Source organism: Tamandua tetradactyla, chromosome 19 (assembly GCF_023851605.1).
Source record: "Tamandua tetradactyla isolate mTamTet1 chromosome 19, mTamTet1.pri, whole genome shotgun sequence".
NCBI classification, from domain to species: domain Eukaryota; kingdom Metazoa; phylum Chordata; class Mammalia; order Pilosa; family Myrmecophagidae; genus Tamandua; species Tamandua tetradactyla.
The window spans coordinates 10,213,096-10,233,816 of record NC_135345.1 but is presented as its reverse complement, the minus strand read 5'-3'; positions in this window follow the sequence as shown (position 1 = coordinate 10,233,816).

Sequence of the window (20,721 nt, the reverse complement as noted above, 5' to 3'; positions counted from 1 at the left end):
CCAGCCATGAAATATACTTGCAACAACTATCAGGCCAGTGTTTTCTTGACCAGAAAACTGGGCATCATCACTTACCCAAGCTGACATCAGAACCCAACCATCACAGGAGTTGAGGTTTAAAATGTACATGATCTGTATTTGAGACAAAGGAAAAGTATCAGATGGTAATCCTGATAGCACAACGTTGTGAACATAATTGACAGCACTAAATTACATATTTAAATGTGGTTAAAAAGGGAAATTTTAGGTTGTATAGATGCTGCTAAAATAACATTTTTAAAAATCCATGGAACTGTACAACACAAACAGTGAACCCTAATTTAAACCACAGACAGCTAATAGTACACTACAAAATGTATTTCTGCTAATTATAACAGAGGTGCCATACCATGCAAGTTGCTAACAATAGGGTGATATATGGGAACACTATATTTGATGCATAATTTTTCTGTTAACACACCACTTCTACAAAAAAGAAGGGAGGAAGGAAGGAAGGGAGGAAGGAAGGAAGGAAGGAAGGAAGGAAAGAAAGAAAGAAGGAAGGAAAAAAAGAGAGAAGGAGGGAAGGAGGGAAGGAAGGAAGGAAGGAAGGAAGGAAGGAAGGAAAGAAAGAAGGAAAAAAAGAGAGAAGGAGGGAAGGAGGGAAGGAAGGAAGGAAGGAAGGAAGGAAGGAAGGAAGGAAGGAAGGAAGGAAGGAAGGAAGGAAGGAAAGAAAGAAGGAAAAAAAGAGAGAAGGAGGGAAGGAGGGAAGGAAGGAAGGAAGGAAGGAAGGAAGGGAGGGAGGGAGGGAGGGAGGAAGGAAGGAAGGAAGGAAGGAAGGAAGGAAGGAAGGAAGGAAGGAAGGAAGGAAGGAAAGAAGGAAAAAAAACCTTACCTCTCCCCTCCAAGAATGCTTGTTGACTTGAATTAAACTCAATGATGTTTTATAGAAGAACCCAAAATCTTACTCTTTAGAGATAAGCTTGCATAGAAAAGTCAGAGACTCTAACCTCTAAAATGCTCGTTCCTGTAACTGAAGCATTTAAGAAGAAAGCAAATATACACATACTAATCATGTTTGAGGCTTCATTGTCTCTTCAAAGGTAGAGGCCCCAAGAAAGAAGATGCTAACGTAGGAAGGATGACATTATAAATTGCTTGTCTTTTCAGGTAGCGTAAAAAAATCATATTGTGTCACCAAGAGCATGACCTTGAGAATTAAAATTATACATGTGAATCTCCAGTTCATCATGATGCAAGTGTATCCCAGTTTTGGTTTCCTCATCTGTCAAATAAGGACTGACATAGTTCTTCAAATTTATATAATATTGACATGAAGTAACATATTCAAAAGTCCATTATAAAACATAAACTGATCTATAAATGAAAGGATTAGGCAAAGGAGCTGAGAGTCTGTGAAATAAAGAATCTATCTATTCAGACCAACAATTTTGCTCTTTGCTTTTCAAAAAATGTTGGAAAGTTCCAACTGACTTTTTTCTAGGATTCTGTTCTTTAATCTGGGCCTAAAGTAGTTACAGCATTTCCACTCACTTTCTCCTTTGCACCATTGAAAGTAAGACTTGACATCCTTTCTCATTTGATTACTGTGCTCTCATAGGGTGAAATGACTGCAAACACACAGTTGAAACTCATGTGGACCTTCCAACCATCACACTCTGAAACATTTAAAAATGGTCTTCTGCATTTTCTCCTTAAAGTAATTGTGATTTTATTTAAAGTTGCATGACCTTGGAAATGAAAATTATTTACTTGGGGAACCTTGGCAGTATATTGATTTGTATGTTAGGAAATGTTGGGTTACAGAAAATCTGTAGTATATGTTTTATACTGACAAAATTGTCCATTGGTCTTCAGTAGTAGGCATTGCAACATTAAGTCAATTATTCAGGTTGGTTTCCTTTCTTTCTTTAATATACAAATGCTAATAACTTTACTGCTTTTATTCAGAACAATACTTGTGGATTTCTTTGGTCAATAAAAACATAAAATTTAAATAAGGGAGCCTGATTTCATTTAATTCAATACAATGGACGTTTGCAAAATAACTTTCATGTGCGAAGTCCTGGAACATAATGGCTAGAAGAACAGCTGCTATAATTTTACAATGCATAACAGTTAAAAATCTTCAAATTGCTCACAAACACATCACCTAATGCAACCCTCACAACTGCCATGAAAATCCAACAATTCAAGGATTTATGAACATTTTGAATTGGGAAAATTGATGCAAAGGGCAGAAGGAAATTAAAATTGACAGTTCAAGTATGATAACTTAAACACTGCACAGGTATTTAAAATGTATTATTTTATCCTTCCAATGACCTACAATACAGTTATTTTTGCTACTCCTGTTTTATTGAAGATAAATTTAGTCTGAGAGAGATTAAAGGATTTGTCCAAGGTCACACAAATAGAATTACCCCAGGCTCTCTGACTCCAACTTAGGTGACTTTTTATGCCAAACAAGCCATCAAGATGATGAATCAAAAGGGAAACAAACAAAGCAACTAAATGCACCAAAGGCTACTGAGAAGCTAAACTACTTCAAAAATGAAAGTGCTTAGACTTCTGACCCTCCCTCCATGGAGGTCTGAGATCCAGTCCTCTGACTGTATCATTTGGTACATTAAAACCTCACTCTTGGGTGGGCACCAGTGACTCAGGGCAGAATTCTCCCTGCTGTGACAGAGACCTGGGTTCGATTCCTGAGCCTGCCAATGCCAAGAAAAAAAAAAAATCCTCACTCATTTAAATCACTAGAATCTGTCAGTGTGTTATTCGTTACCCGATAACAATTCCTTCCTTACTCTAAAGAGCACAGACTCATCTTAAATATAAAAATATTGTATAATTCACAGCAGCTGGAAGGAAACATCATCTCTCACTGAATGATTTGCCTCTGCCTCCTCCATAAAGGAAAAGAGAAGATGTTAACATCCAAAGAGCTAGTATTTGGGATTCTTGGCCAAACCACTTAACTGCTCCGTGCTTCAACTTTCCCTGCAGTACAGTGAAGCTACAGGACATAGAAGCTACAGGACTCAGAAAAATTACTTTAGATTTCAGTACTACAGTTCTCACATGTGCAAAATGGAGATGGCAACAGTGACTGCACTACATTATACCGAACTCTCACTCCATTTTTAAATTAAGACCCTGAAGGTAACGTGGAAAAGATATTGATAGAGAAAGTGCAGGGAGTTAGAGAAGGTGGTGACAATCCAATGTGAGTACCAGCTCACTTAATAGTTTGACCCAGTAATTCTCCTTCATGCCCAGCTCTGTTTGGTAAGTGTTGGATGTGGGTTCAAGGATGCTAAATGTGTTCCAGGAATTGCATGTAGTTTTGAATGGAGCAGGTGGAGTTCCATTGTGATAATGAAAACACAATGGCGTTTTCATTTCCATTGTGAAATGGCAATAATGATGCTCAAAGTAAAACTGGATTATGAAGAATAGAAATTACATAATGAAAGAAACTAAAGAGTTAACTTCTTTCTATCAGTCTAGATAGGTTAACTAAATTAACACATAGTATTAAATCTTAGTAGCTTAACATGTTGAAATTATATTTCTCACTCATTTTTTGGCCCAGTGGCTCTCCTTCAAGCAGTCAACCTGTAATCCAGCCTCCTTCCCCATCCTGTGATAACTCATCTTCACCCTGTAACCTTGACATTACCCTGGACATGGAACCGACTGTGGAGCCTGTGCCAGGACCCCTTCCCGATCTCTCCTCCATGAGCTCTTGTCAGTCAGGTGACCCACCTTTGGGCAAGTCAGGTGATCCACCTTTGGACAAAACAGTCCCTGGGTGGGAGCCTTCTCATCAGCCACATTCTGCATTGTGGAAAAGGAGACCAGACCTTGAGCGCTGGGATGTCATCTGTGTGAGTCAGAGTCCTTACAGCCATCAGAGAGCTCCCGTAGGAAAGCAGCTATTTACAATGGGGTATGCAAGTTTTGAGGAAATCACAAGGGCACGGGTGGTGGGCAGGGGTATGACCACTCCTGGGCTTGAAGGAACCGAGGAGGGCATGGAGCTAGACTGCCCACGTGTGGAGGGGGCGGCCTCACATGATGTGGCATCCTTGGAAGAAAGGCCATGCAGCAAGAAGGCCAGATGAGAGATAAAGACTCCAGACTAGTCCTGCCCCCATCCCGCCTCATACTGATGCTTCCTGTCAACTGGACTCCACAGATGTCAGAGGGCAAAGGGGCCAGAGGGTGGTGCTTACAAGGCACCCTCAGCAGAGGGCAGGTAGACAAGGGCAGAGAGCAGACCTAGAGGGCAAGTGTTTCTCAGGCAGCACAGAGTTACTGACACATCCAAAAGGGGAAAACCCTTCAACTGCACACCTTTGGAAGTATCTTGAGGCAGATCCATTTCTACTTGTTACCCCCTTCAGTCTCCCTTCCAGAAGGGACAGAAGGCAAGCAAGCAGAGTGTTGCATGCTTCACCCCAGAGCCCAGTTGCCGGCCACAGAATTGGCATCAAGCATCTGCTAGCTAATTGAGGGGTGGCATTTATTAATATACTTCTGTAGGTTATGTGCTTTCCCATGTCTCTCAAAACCCCGCAGGGCAAGTGTTATTTCCTCCATTGTAAGGAGCTCTAAGAAGTTCATTTTTCCTTTCCTTCCTGGTCCCACCTGGTCCCACCAACACCCCAGCATAAACAATTCTTCCCAAGCAGTGAGAACCTTCAATCCCAGCAACACTGCAGAAACCCCATAGATCTCCAATGTCTATATCTAAAATGTTCAACACTATTTATAATAATGTGGATTGTGCATTTACAAGTAGAAAGTATTAGGCATTCTTCACCAACATTTGTTACATAAATCCCTTTTTACCTCATACTCTTTTCAAATAAGTAATTGGGGGACCTGAAAAGATCAATCACTCTTCCTAAGGTTTCTGAGCTAGTAGGACAGAGCCAGGATTCTGATTTATGGGTCTTCCTTTATTTTCTACATCCCCCACTGCCACAGACATATTCTTACATAAACATACACACTTTAACACACTTACATGCACACACACACTGTCGTTCTTTCACACACACATACACATACACTGTCTCATCCTCTTGCACACACACTCACACATATACATGGTCTTCTAACTCTCCAAGAATCACAATGCTTTCTCACCTTCTATCAAAGCCACCTCCACCCAACCACAAAGATGGAGAGAAGAAGCCCAGAAGTCACCTCCTCTCTGCCCCAGGGTGCAGAAGGGACTTTCTCTTAACATTTTCCAGGCCACAAATGACCCATCTCATTGGATTTTCTTGATGTTATCAAAGCCCCCTCGGTGAGGTGGCAAGATCTGGAATCAGGACTTCTGTGCCTGCCATTCCTGAGGACTAATTCTGTTTAACTACTGTGCTGGTTTGAAAGGATATATGCCCCCTAAGAAAAGCCATGTTTTAATATAAATCTCATTTCTTAAAGGCAGAATAATCTCTATTCAATACTGTATATTTGAAACTGTAATGAGATCATCTCCCTGGTTGATGTGATTTAGTTAAGAATGGTTGTTAAACTGGATTACGGGATGACATGTCTCCACCCATTTGAGTGGGTTTTGATTAGTTTCTGAAGTCCTATAAAAGAGGAAACATTTTGGAGATTCAGAGAGACTCAGAGAGAGCAGAATGATGAAGCCATGAGATGCAGAGAGTCCACAAGCCAGCAACCTTTGGAGATGAAGAAGGAAGACACCTCCTGGGGAGCTTCATGAAATAGGAAGCCAGGAGAGAAAGCTATCAGATGACGTTGTATTCACCATGTGCCCTTCCAGCCAAGAGAGAATCTCTCCAGCCAAGAGAGAATCTCTGACTGTGTTCGCCATGTGCCGTCTCACTTGAGAGACAAACTCTGAACTTCATCGGCCTTCTTGAACCAAGGTATCTTTGCCCTGGATGCCTTTGATTGGACATTTCTATAGACTTGTTTGAACTGGGACATTTTCTCGGCCTTAGAACTGTAAACTTGCAACTCATTAAATTCTCCCTTTTAAAAGCCATTCCATTTCTGGTATATTGCATTCCGGCAGCTAGCAAACTAGAACAACTACTAATTCTGTTTTAGGATACCCGACAAACCTACGAACCAGGATGAAGGAATAGTTGACCATCCAGGCAGATCCATCAGCGCCTAACTCTGGGGAAGGCCGGGTGAGCGTCATACCTCAGTGAAGAGATAAACCAGGAGCAGGAGACTCTTTCCTGGAAGAACCTTTATCAAGGTCTAGGCAACTTGTAGGATAAAACCAGAGGAGGGTTTTCTCTCTCTGCATTTCCCAACCGCCCCATCTCGCCAGCTGGAGTCAAGGAGGACATGAAAAGAGGTTAGGTGAAGGGGGAAGCAAGGTTTACAGAGACTGCTGCATCCCATGCAGGAAATGAGCACACAGCTAAGTGAACCCAAGTGGGGTCCTCTCAGCCATGCTATGTGAAACTTAGTCATTTTAAAGATGAGGACACTACAGTTCAGAAAACTCAAGCGATTTGTCTAAGGTGCCATAATAGGAAAAAGCTGCAGATTTTCAGAGTGAACTGAGGTTTTGGCACCTAAATTCTGGTTTTCTTTCCACTAATACCTGCGCATAAACACAAATCAGCCCAGAATGGGAAAGGAATGGAAGAATTTGAACTATTTAATGGGCACATGTAGGAACTGTGACTAAATATGTGATTCCTTAAGATCCAGATTGTCATTTCTTTGGATGAGAAATTGGCCTAACAAAATGTATGTGGACGTTTCTGCTTCTATTGCAGGAAAAAGAAATTATAATAATTAAAGTGTCATGGATCAAATTTGACAGAATTGGTGACAGGAGTTACTTTTAGCTACAAATGAAGAACACATGTAATTAGAAGGAAAGTAAGATCCATAAAGGTTACAAAACTCCAGCTGTAGAAACGAATCTGGTATTAATAAAAGCAATTAGTAAATGAGCAAGCATGGTAATAAGGCAAATATTTATTTTTAGCAGATTCTGGAATTGGTATACTTCAAAGTCAAAAGGATCCTCACTTAATGAAATGAAACTGTAGACAAACATTTCTTGGAAAATAGCAGATTTCTTCTTCACCTGGTTTCTACAATGTGGATTTCTATTTGTGGTTTCTAAATGTGGATAAAATGTATCCGACACAAAGAAGCCCAAACACCAAAAAGAATATTATAATCATGATATTATAATAGTAATATTATAAAATGCACAAAACACTTACCCAAAATTGAAAGTTAGATCCAAACTCATCTTTCATTTCCTTTATTTTTTCCTTCTTCCTGCTGCCTAGCTCTCTCCCCTCTCCTATCCTGGTCATTAAATATGCATTTACCCTCTGAGCCAAGCTTTCTTGATGAACAGGCAGGAAAGTTACTTACCTTCAAAAAGCTAACATTCTAATGGGGAAGGTAGACTTTAAACATTTAAACAATTTAATAAGTATTACATTTTTTCAGATCATGATATGGAAAAAAATGGGTGAAATGATTCACAAAAACCAATTGGGGGCGATTTTGGATGAGGCACTCAGGAAAGGTTTATCTGAAGAGGTAACATGTGAGCTCAAGAATCAGTTGTGGAAGATCATGGTTTAATGCTTACTGTTCAAACAGTGGTAATGTCAGGTGCAAAGGCCCTGAGACAGGAGAGAGTTGACAGATCTGTAGCTCTTTGGAAAGATACTCCCTGGAAAACTACTCTCTGAAGTGCATGCATGACATTTACAGGGGTGGGGTGGGGGAGAAAAACTGGTCGACTTTGATTCAGAGATCTTGGTACAAGTCCATTTTCTCTGCAAATGTGGACAAGTCTCTTGGGCCCTCTCTGAAACTTCCCCTCACAACTTTCCAGAAAAGCAAATGGATAACACCTTCCTCGTTGGGGTTGAAAGTTTCAGTGCTCATGAAAGTGCTTGATAAACTATTCACTACTATAAAATGAGAAAGAACATAAATTTGAAAAAAATATATATCTATAGGGCTAGAAATTGATTTCACACCTCTCAAAGAATCAGTTGGGAAATAAAAATGTGTGTTTTATATAAATTCTAGTAAAGAACATGTGCTGGTTTGAAACTGTTATAAAACCTAGAAAAGTCATGTTCTTTTAATTCAGTCTTGTGGGGGCAGACCTATTGATGGGTGGGGCATTGATTAGTTTTTATCCATGGAGATGTGACCTTGTTCATTCAAGGTCAGTCTTAATCTGCTTACTGGAGTCCTTTAAGAGGGAGACATTTTGGAGAAAGCTCAGATGCTTGGAGAAACAAAACACCACAGCAGAAGCCAGGAGGACCCACAGGAGCTGAGAGAGCCATTTTGAAACCAACCCAAGAGAGAAGGAGCCAGCAGATGTTGCCATATGCCCTCCCATGTGACAGAGGAACTGGGACGCAATCTGTCTTTCTTCAGTGAAGGTGTCCTTTTGTTGATGCCTTAATTTGAACATTCCATGGCCTTAGAATTGTAACTTGTACCTGATAGATCCCTTTGTAAAAGCCAGCATTTCATTCTAGGAGCTTTTGCAAACGGAAACAGAACTCATCTAGGCTACCTATAGAGTCTTCTGTTGGTTGTCTGAAAATATCTGCCTTCTGAGCAACTGAATTTTTTACTTTTTCTTTTGGATCTCAAAGTTAGAGAGAGAGCATAGTGAAATGATTAAGGATTTGACTCTGGAACTAGATGGTCAGGATTTGAATTCTGGCCCTAACCGCACAGTCCTTGGGTGGCCTTAGGTGAAGTACTTTATCTCCGGCTCTGACAGTGTTCCCACATCTAAAAGTAATAGGGAGAAGAGAGGAACCTACCACTTAGGTCTGTTAGCATCGCAGACTTGTGGTGACTTAGCCAATATTTCATGGCTTGCATGAAATATTATAACAAACTATGGTTTGAACATTGGTTTTCTGCCTTCAAAAACCCATGCTCTCTCTTCTACACCTGCACCTCTCTGCATGTGACACTCAGATCAGACTGCTTCTCCTCGCTTTCCCTATTACAACTTCTGTACTAATTGCCGTCTCTCCTGGCTTTCTACAGCAGTGAAGAAACATGTCTCCCTGAAAGCAGATCACTGTCTCAGAGCTGCCAGGGTGGCCTTTCTAAAGTGCAAAGCCGATGACATCATCCCCAGCTCATGCTGGTCACTGGAGCCAGCCTCGCACCATGCAACAGGCGTGGGTCTGGCCCTGTCTGGGCCCCTGACTGTGGCTCCACCGTGCCTTCCTCGCTCACTCTGCCACAGCCTGATAGCATCTTTCGGCTCTTCACCCACATCATCACAGGCCTTGCTCATTCATTTTATTCAAAACTCCATCCGAATGCTCTCTTCCCAGAGATACTCTGTTGATTCAGCTTAATTAAAGCATGTTCTCCACCCCAGTCACTCTCCTCATGCTTTGTCTTTAATCACACTCACCTATAACATCTATTTATCTATCATATACCATCTATCTAATACATATATAGCTAATATATGTTTTATTTTCTCTGATATCTAGAAATATATAGTGTATATGCATATACATATATGCATATACATATATATTCGTTTCCTTATTTATTCTCTCATGTTGTAAAGGAAATTTTTTCATGTTTTAATCAAATATTCCCTACTGTCTAGGTAGAATATTAGCTTCCTAGAAGAGAGGGAGTTCTAGTTTATAGATTCCCCTAAATACTTATTTGTATTTTTCATATCTGTTTTTGTTTTTGTTATTTTTTGGTTTTTGTTTTTTAATTTGTTTTGGAGCCTCAGACCAGTTAGCATGCAGGAGAATGCACTGTATTCTCACTGTTCTCTCTTCAGTTCAAGCTGATTCTTTGTAGACAAGGTCAGTCTCTTCTGGGGCTTCTCTTGCAGCCTCTCACAGTGCCTTGGGTGGACATGAATACAAAGTATCTGCTATACATGAGCATTTTGTGGTTAATTTGTTTCTTGAATGACTGACTGTCTATGTCATATGAGCTTTTTTTTTTTCCTGATTTCTTTAGATCATCTATTAAAGCTTCAATAAAGAAGCATCCAGCTTTGACTATGCCACTACCTTAAGGAGAGAATGGTTTGGGCTGAGATCTCTGGCAGGAGCTAACTTCCAGTACAATATTTCAGAGCAAATTCAGGGCCGTCTGAGAATAAAAGTGAGTAATTGAAGAGCTGGGTGTACTATCACCATCTTAACCAAGACCCAGCAAGGCCATGCTTGCTCATAGTTGTCCACTTAGCCATTGGTAAAGCTGCATTCAAACTTGGCTTTGGTATAGCTCCAAAGCCAATCTTCAATAATGCTGTGTCTCAAACATCACATCCTATGCGGGAAGGACTAGTTTTCTCCCCATGAGTCTGTGGAGTTTTTGAGGATGTCTTCTTGAAATATTTCCTCTTCCAGAATACAAATTCCCAAAAATGTTTTGGTTTGCCATTCAAGATCGGATATTAATAGAATTATGCTCTTTGGTATGGTAGCCACAGTCACAGTTCTATTGGACATTTGAGATGTGGCTAGTTTGAAATGAGATCTGCTGTTAACTATAAAACATGCATTAGATATTAAAGACTGAATAAGAAAAGAATAATTTAAAATATCTCATCAATATTTTTTGTTGATTACCTATTTAAATCTTAATATTTTGAATATATTGCATAACATAAAATGCAGTATTAAAATTATCTTCACCTTTTATACATATTTTAAATGTAGCTACTAAAAAGTTAAATTACATAAGTAGCTCAAATTTATAGCTTGCATTGTATTTCCAGTAGACATCACTGTTATAAAACTATTTTTATTCTCAGTCCATGATTTTTCAAGGAGTATGACTTCACACCTCAAGTCTTTCCCCAGTTCTTTCCTCCAGAACTGCCACCATTTATGCTTTAAAAATACCACCCCCATCATATGGCACCACTTACCTGTCCAGCATTAACGAATGTGATAGGACATACCTCCCTCCTTTGCTCAAACTGCTTCCTGAAAGTTGAATAACTTTTCTGATTTTCTTTACTCCTGGAAATCCGTGTGAAATGCCATATCCCATGAAGCCTTCTGATGGTTTCTTAAATTTAATCCTCTTTACTCAAAACATTTTTCTTACTCTTCTCTTATCACAACACTTTTTTACATTATATCTCCTTCCTCTTATCTTAATTTTCCAAAGCTGCTATACCAAACAGCCCACAATGGGTTGGCTAGAAGTAGAGGCTAGAAATTCAACATCAACGTCTTGACAGGCCACACGTTCCCCAAAAGTCTGTAGAATACTGGTGCTGGCTTGCTACAGTTCTTGGGGTTCCTTAGCTTGTATCTCTGCCTCTGTCACATGGCAGTCTGGCTTCTTGGTCTCCTCCCACGGCTTTCTCTGACTGCATCCGATTTTCCCCTGCCTCGTAAGGACTCCAACCATAGGAGGGAGGTCCGTCCTGGTTCAGTTTGGTCTCGTATAAAGAGGACCTTCAAATATCTTGTTCGCAAACGGGTCCACACTGTAATACTATAATCGTCAAAGGTCTCATTTACAAAGGGTTCAGCCCCGCAGAACCAGGGTCAGAATCTGTCTTTTGTGGGGGACTCAATTCAATCCCCGTTCCAGTTGGCTAGCTGCCAGAATGCAACACACCAGAGACGGATTGACTTTTCATAAAGGGGGATTTATTTCATTAGTTCTTCAGAGGAAAGGCAGCTAACTTTCAACTGAGGTTCTTTCTTACGCAGGAAGGCACAGGGTGATCTCTGCTGACCTTCTCTCCAGGCCTCTGGGTTCCAACAACTTTCCCTGGGATAATTTCTGCATCTCCAAAGACCTGGGCTGAGCTGCGAGTGCTGAGATGAGGTATGCTGAGCTGCTTGAGCTGTACTATGTTCAGCTCTCTCATTTAAGCACCAGCCAGTTAACTCAAACATCATTCATTGCAGCAGGCACACCTCTTAGCCGACTGCAGATGTAATGAGCAACAGATGAGGTTCACATACCACTGGCTCATGTCCCCAGCAACAGAACTAGGCACCTTCACCTGGCCAAGTTGACAACTGAATCTAACTACCACAATTCCCAACACCCCATTAACATTCATGATTTTCACATACCACTGTAAATGCTTTATTAGTAGAACTATTTATCCAACAAATATTTGTTGAGCATATTCCAAGCATTTAGTTAGGTTTTGGATTACATTAAATAAATAGAAAAATGAATAAATTTATTTTCACTTACTCTTTCTCTCTAGATCCCAAGGTGAGACTAGAGGTATGAGTGATTTGCTGGGAGGGAAATGTCTGAGATGGATAAAGAGATAGAAGTAAGAGTACATGGGAAGAGCCTCAGCCCATGATTTGAAGCCTGGCATGTGTGAAAGGATAGAGGGAAGGAAGGACTGGGTAGGAAGAACCTGAGGCCACAGTGCAATTCTAATCAAGTCTCAGTCAGACTAATAAGGTACCTCTGAGCCAAAGTTCATTGGAAAAGACTCCTCATCATGGGGCAGGAATGGGTCTAGTAGCTGTGTGGCTCAGTTGTGAGCCAGGAGCAGCCCAGGGAAAACAGGGCTTAACTGTTTATGCCTCTGGATGGAATGGACCTGAAGTTGCAGAAGCTTGGTCTGATGGTCAGCTCTACTCCCTGCAGCAGTTCTCTTAGAAAACACAGCACCTCCATGACCCTATGATATATAATTCACTTCTCTTCATGCAAGATTTGAATTACTTAAAATGTGACATATGGAATGTAGCTCAGAGGCTAACTGGTTAATTACAGGCTTTGGAGTCATATGGGCATGAGTTTAGATCCCAAATGACTTAGTTGTACGATCTTGAGGAAAGCAACGTCACTTCTTGAAATTTCAGTCTGTAAAGCAGCCTGTCAACTGCTGTTTGGTCAACAATTTCATGGGGTTGCTAGGTAAAATAATAAGATGCATATAAATTATAGAGCCTAAGATGTAATAATGTTTGATTAATATTGGTGAAAATACTTGTCGTTGCTGTCATTGTTGAAGTTGTCAGTACCCTATAATATCAGAATGTAAATAGAAAAAGAAAATCCATTAAAGAGAATGGGAATAAAAACCAAATATGCTAATGATATGGGTGATCGAAATGCTTCCTGGCAGCTTCTTTTGAAAGGAAGATATTTTCTGCTATTTAATCCCTGAAAAAGGAAACTTGCCTTTCCCCATTAGAGACAAAGCTTTTCTTAATAGGAACATCCAGGTGACATTTTTCACACAGGCTTTTGTCAGGACAGGATCTTATTCATCTTTGCATTTTCCGCAGACCAGGCTGACATATCGTCCAAAGTTTGAGCCCAGTATAGCCACACTGATCTGAGTGATAGGAATGCAGTTCTGTACCTCTCCCTGTGTTTTCTTTACAGAGGAATATAGGAGCTTTGGAAAATCTGTTCAAGTATCAGTATGTGGGGGTGGGGGTAAGTCGCCTCACAGTAGTTTAGACTGTGATTTGCAGGAACTTTGTTTAGATTCTCTCAGAAGCAAATAGACAGGGATTTAAGACAAGAAGTTAATTTGGGAAAGCAGAAAACACAGGTAAGGCAGGAGGGGTCAGGGAAGGAAGGAGGCCATGCACTGTGCACCAATGAGCAGGTGATCTGTGTGGTGGTCGGTCCCTGAGGACCCTAGGACAATTGTAGAGAGAGACCCTCAGAGTGAGCTCATCCCCAGTGAGGACACTGCAGGAGTCAGCAACTATGTCCCTTCAGTTATTATCTGAGGTCTGTCCTGCTTCCAGCCTGACCAAGGACCTGAGGTCAGAAAGAGCCCTCAGACCAGAGCGGTTGGTGCTTGAAATAAAAATCCTTCAGGGCAAAGGAACAGAGAAGTGTCTGGAGTTCAGTGTGGGGCAGTGAGGATGTCTGCTACCACAATACTTAGAAAAGCTGGATCCTTAGTAAATGAAGGGCCCTTAACTAATTCAACAACTTGTTACTGAACCCAGGTAAAAAACATCTGAGTCTATAAAAGTCCAGGCTTGTTTTGGGAAAACCAATTGACATGCTGGCCTTAAATCATGCACATGCATACAAGAGATAATAGTGACGTATATGTGCAAACAATTCAATGATGCACATTGATGACCTACAGTAACTGGCCAAGGTGGTTTTAGCAAAGACTATCAGCTACTATCCAGTTGCTTGTTCCCTCTACAGATTTTGTATTTTTGGGATCTGGGGATGTCCCGTTATTTTTTTTTTTTTTTTTTATGTAATCTGGATACTGTCAGAGCCTGGCACATAATAGGTTTGCTATGTCTGTTGGCAGAAAGACCATCCCATAAGCATTTAAAAATGTCTTCCTCTCACATTGTACACGGGCTATTATAGAGATTTAGTGTGACTTTCTGCTCCATTTTAATCAATCAAATATAGAACATAGGATGCTAATAAAATTATTTAAGTCAAAATCATCCCTGAACTTGATTTCACATGTAATACAGAAGAAAGGATTAACAGTGTACTCATAAATAAGAATGGTTAGTTGATCCCAAACTATGCCAGCACTGTTGTAATAGAGGGGCCAGGTATAAACTCTCATTGCTTGAAATTCACTCATTACTCTAAAGTGACCTCTCTGCTGAAATTTAAACTCATACAACCAACTGCTTACATGATAGTTCCACCTAGTTGTCTAAAAAACATTTCAAATTTAGCATGCCCAAAACCAAGATCACGAACTTTTTCATGAAGCCTGTTCCTCCCCGCAGACATCCCCTTCTCGGTAAATGACAAGTCCATTTGTTAAGCTTCTTGGGTCAAGAGCCTGGGAATCACCCAGGCTGCTCTCTCTATAATAATAACACCCACATCCAATCCATCAGCAATTCCTTTGGGTTCCACTTTGAAAAATACCTAAACACTGAACATATTTCTCATCCTCCATCCACTCGACCACCATTTCAAGCCATCATCATGCCTCTCCTGCACTGTGAAAATAGCCCTAATTGTTCTCTCTGCTTTTACCTTATGCCTCCATAGTGTCAAAATCTGTTTCTGTGATTCCTCTGTTCTGATTTCCCATTTTTCAAAACTTCACCTTTAATCTGCTCCTGCCTCTCTGGATCTTATGACATTTATCATATATATGAGCTGTTCTCCTTTCTCACAACTTTTATCATTTTTGTTTCTCCAGCCAATGAATGGATTGGTCTGTCTTGTCCGTGCTAAATGTCTAGTGCCTAAAACATTGCCTGATATTTAGAAGAAACTCCACAAATATTGCTGAGTAAATTAAATATATACAATGTGGGCTAATTTTCAAAGGTATCATAGAAGGACATGCATTTATTTATTCATTCAACAAAGTTTATGTCAGACACTGGGGCTGCACTTATGAACATGAAGTTAAGGATTCTAACCTATGAGATTCCCACTCTTCCCTTTGAAAGATAGAAATTAAGCATATTTACTCATACATGAATTGAGAAATGATTAAGTGAACATTCCATATAGCATTAAGATGGATTTAAAGTAGATGTTGTGAGATAGGTAATAGGGAGGGCTCTATGATAATGTGGCATTGAAGCTGAAAATAGAAGCATGAAAAATAAACAGCCATGTGAGGAGCTGGCATGAGTCTTGCAGGTAAAGGGAACAGAATGTACAAAGGCCCTAAGGTAGGGCATAATTTGGAATATTCTAAAGAGTGATGAAGGATAAATATGCCTGAATATAAGTGAGTAAAAGGGAGAATTGAATGAGATGAAATTCAAAAATAATGTGGGGAGAGGCAAACCATTATAGGCTTCCCATAAATGATACAGACTTCAGATTTTATCCTGAATTCAATGAGAATGCATCTACACAGGGGAATGACATGACCAGATTTAGAAATTTTAACAATCTCTCTTGGTAATGTGTTTAGACTGAAAGTAGGCAAGAATGGAAGTAGTTAGAAGTTGCTGTGAGAACCCATGCAAAAAAGAATGGTGAGTTTGGTGAGTAAAGTTAGGGAGAATTCAGTGCATTGAAGATATGCCTGGAGGAAGACATGTTAGGACTTGTGGATAACTTTGATGTGACAGGTGAAGGATGAGGAATAATTAACCTGACTAAAATCTAATAACAGGCTTGAAGAGTCTATGGCTGGAAGAGGGACTACTGAGGAGAAACAGGTAGTCTTGTTGGAGAAAATTGGTTTGATATGCTTTGAGATAAGCAGTGTGGGCATTCGACAAATGATCCTGGACATGAGAGGAGTGGTGTGGTGGAGATTTACAATTGCATTCACCAGAATATAGATGGCATACAAAACTGGGGATGTTTGAAATTACTGGGGAATAAAAGATAGAGAACGGAAGGCAGCCCAGGAATGTGCTTGGAAGCACTACTTAATTTAGAAGTTGGGATTTAAAAAGGAGGCTGGAAAGCAGATCATTACGAAGCAGCCAATAAAGTGGGCAGAAAAACTAGGATAGTGAGTTAAGTCTGTCGAATGCTACCAAGAAGTACAAAATAATTAGATCAGAAAAGTTTTCATCAAGCTTGGTGGCATGATGGTTGTATAGAGACTCAGAAAAAACTGTTTTATCATTGTGATGAGACAGAAGCTAGATTGGAGAAGAAGGAATGGCAGGTAAGGAAGAGGAAGTCCTCAAAACATAGCCTTTTGAAGTTGTTTTATGTGGAGGAAAGCAATAAATGAAGGAAACATTCCTGGAAAGAAAACTGAGACCAAGGTGGATTATACATATTTTTATTCTGAAGAGAATAATCCAGTATAGAAGGAAAACCCAAAGAAATCAGAGAAAGAATGTTTCCGAAGCAGTAACTTCTATCCCTTAACACAGATGAGGAGGTTCTAAGATGTTAAGAAAATCTCTGCAAGTCACACAGCCTGGAAGTTTTAGAGGTAGGTTTCAAACCAGATCCTGCCTTGCTCCCAAAAACAGGATCATTTCTTAAGTGAAAATGTAGTCTGTCTGAAGTGAGGTACTTACCATTCAATGTCATTTTCTTAGTTTATTTTCCACAAGAATACAAGCAACCCTCTTTTTCTCCTTACAATTACTTTTTGCATTTTTGAAATGCCTGTGTTCATAAATTTGAACAATACATCAAATACATTCCACTATATATGTTTGCTGTGAAATGATATAAGTAAAAATGAATAAATAATTACAAAAGCCGGACTCTTAATGAAATAAATGCATACCACGGACCAAATTTTCACAAATATAGAATTGGACTGAGATGCCAGCTCTCACATTCTGCATTCTCTACATGTTTCTGTTTGGAGAGAGCAGGTGGGAACCTCTTTATATAAGAAGAAAAGAATCATCTTGCCAAAAAAGAAATGCTTTGGAGAAGAGAGATTAAGTATAATTAATGTGAACAGATTAAGATTTGTGATTTTAAAAGGAAAACTAATGCATTTTTCAACTAACAACTAGCAATACTATGTCTTAGAGGAACTTCAGGGGCAAGAGAAAAACAAAAATAATAGTTTTTCTATAGTTATAAATGGAAATAAATGTTTAGATGACAATTGCTGATAATATTTTATTAAAGACAAATAAAATTAACTTATCTTTGTGTTTGAGAGTAGTATGCTACTTTAAGTTTGGTTCTAACTTGGAATATTCTTGCTTGGGAAAGAAAAGCAGAAGCGAATTAATATGAACTATGTTGGGAATTAAATCAACTACCCCACAGAAGACACATTCAATTTTTAATCGGCATTTGTGTGGGTTTGAACCTATTTGTAAATGGGACCTTTGAAGATGTTGTTATTAGTTAAGCTGCAGATTCATTTGTGAATAGGAACTTCGAAGATCCTACTTTAATGAGGCCAAATTCAATCAGCATGGGCTTTAATTCACATGACTGGAGCCCTTATAAGCAAAGGAAATTGTATGCAGTCAGTCAGTAGAAGCCAGAATTCCATGAAAGCCAGAGGAGACCAAGAAACCAGTTCAGCATGTAATGGAGGCAGAAATAGAAGCCAGCAAGACTACCCTAGACCCCGGGAGAAAGGACGGCCCATTGAGACATTTATGTTGAATTTCTAGCCTCCAGAACCATGAGACAATTAATTCCTGTCATTCAAGACAAGCAGTCTTATGATATTTGTTATATCAGCCCTGGCAAACTAAGGCAAACTCTTTCTCCAAGAATGCTTTAGCTATGCAATTGGAGGGAACTAATAAATATAATGGTTTTTCTAGTTTAGATTTTCTCATTTTTCTTTTCTTGTAAAATGTATCCAAATTTTCCCCAAGCTTTTAAGAATAGGAATATCATTTTCCAAGATGAAGCAAAACAACAAATTTTTAGCCCAGGAACTAACCTTGAATTTGATAATTCATTTTAATAATAAAAACTTTATAAGAGGTTGAAATAGGTATCTCTACACTATCATACATACATTATTTTACATAAATACCAATTATATGTCAACTTACAGAGTGGTACAAACTGCAACTCTAATCCACGTGGAATGAAATTCCCCTCTTTAGAAAGGTAGGTGTTAATTTTCTGCCTCTATTGGTCTTGACTATTTCAGTGAATTCTGAGTTTCAGGTTAACTGTTTTCAAATAGACAAAGCATTATCCTAGTTCTATCTACCTTACCGATACATTTTGAGACTCCGGTAAGATAATAGATAATATAGCACTTATGATGGGTTATTATATGTGTCTCCTGCACTTGCTTGCCCATAAAACTGTCCATTAAGAAGCAGGCAACAACTTGCTTATACAAAATATACCAAGGTCATGTAACATATATTTCTTTTATGGATGTGTTTACATAGGGAAAGTCATCTTGGACCTTGCTCATGGCTGTTAAGCTTTTCAACTATTTCAACACTTAAAAGATTGTCTCACTACAAGAATAATGATTTACAGATTGACATATTTAAAATAATAAAGTAAATAAGTTTTTTTTTCATAAAACAATTTCAGTAACACCATCATGGGGTTCTCATTTCTGAAAACCAGATCAAGCAAAACATAAGCTTAGTGAGCATTTCCCTAATTTGTTCTCTGAATACCAAGAATCAGCTTAAGAAAACCATTTGTAGCTAAAATTAGTTTCAAAAAGGCTGAAATTCAGGCTTATCTTTATCACCCTGAGCCAAGTTCAAATATCCCATGCCCTATACTGGAGGCATCCACCAGTTATAGTGAGAAGTCTTTGGTTTTCTTTTATTTTCTATAATGCGGATGTCAGTAAAAGCCCTTCAAAATGCTTTCCTACAATTTTTGCAAACTCTTATGACCATTCAGTCTTATAATTCCCACTATATTTACACTCTTGTTCTGTAAGACATTTACTCTCCTTTTGCAAATAACCAACCATAGCTCTTCTCTCATTTCTCTGTGAAATTGGGGGAAGGAAATGTGGATATTTTTCTCCTTCTTATAGAAATTATCTCAAAATTCTCTTTCCTTTCTCAAAGGGCAAAGGAACTCCAAACAGTTTTTCCAAAATAAATTTTGTTATTTTGGAATAGTTTTAGATCTACAGAAAAATTATGAAGATAGTACAGAGAGTTCCCTTATATTTCACACCCATATACTCCTATTATTGACATCTTAACTTAGTATGGTAGAGTTGTTGCCATCTTACCAATGAATTGATATTGTAACATTATTATTAATGGATGCCCATACTTTATTCCAATTCCTTTAGTTTTTACCTGATGCCTTTTTTCTGTTCCAGATCCCATTCATTCATATGACCACATTACCCCAACAAGTTTTGGGTTTAAATAAACTTAAAAAATAAAAATAATTTGATATTGTTTATCAGCAACTATAAATTAGACTTAAAGAAAATTAAATATATATTTTTAAAGTCCCAGGAAACAGAAATCTTAGCTTTCACAAAATTATGTATCTGAGAGACTTTCAATATCAGGTTGTATCAGGTTGTCCAGTCATCCATTTTAGCAGTGATGATGCACCCAGAAAGCAGGTGGGTGCTTACCCAGTTTTCCATAGCTGGTCGGCGATGGGGAAGGGGCCAGAACCCCTGATGGCATCTGTCTTAGCCTGCTAGGCTGCTGAAATGCAGATGCCATAAAATGAATTGGCTTTTACTATGGGGATTTATTAGTCTATAAGCTTGCAGTTCTGAGGCCACGAAAACAACCAAATCAATGCACCACCACGGGAATCTTTTTTTCTTTTTTTTTTTTTTTCCTGCTGGAGATTCTGGACTGCTCTGTCACATGGCAAGATGCATGGCAGGGTCTCCTGGTCTCTCCCTTCCCTTTGGGGTTTCTTTACTTTCAGCTTCTTGCTCTCACGTCTTTCTGGCTCAGCTTCTGTGACTTTCTCTCGGTCTCTCTCACTGTATTCATTCTATGTGTAAAGGACTCCAGTAAAAGAATTAAGACCCACCTGGGGTACGCCTCGACTGAAATAACTAAATCAAAATTTCCCACCCACAATAGGTTTGCACCCACAAGAATGAGTTAACTTCAGTACATAATTTTCTGGGCTCCATAAAGCCTCCAAACCGTCATAGCATCTTTTAACAATTTCCATTTATTTTGGTAACTTCCAACATCAAGTCCCACCATCCAAAAGTTGAGGGCAGAAAATCTCACCTCCCAAACCCCTTACAGTGGAGTCTGAGCATATGACCTGTTTTTCTCCAGTGACACTTGGGTGTGGACATTAATAGTGTGAGGAGGTGATGCTGGGACTTCTGGCATCTACTCCTTTAAAGCACTG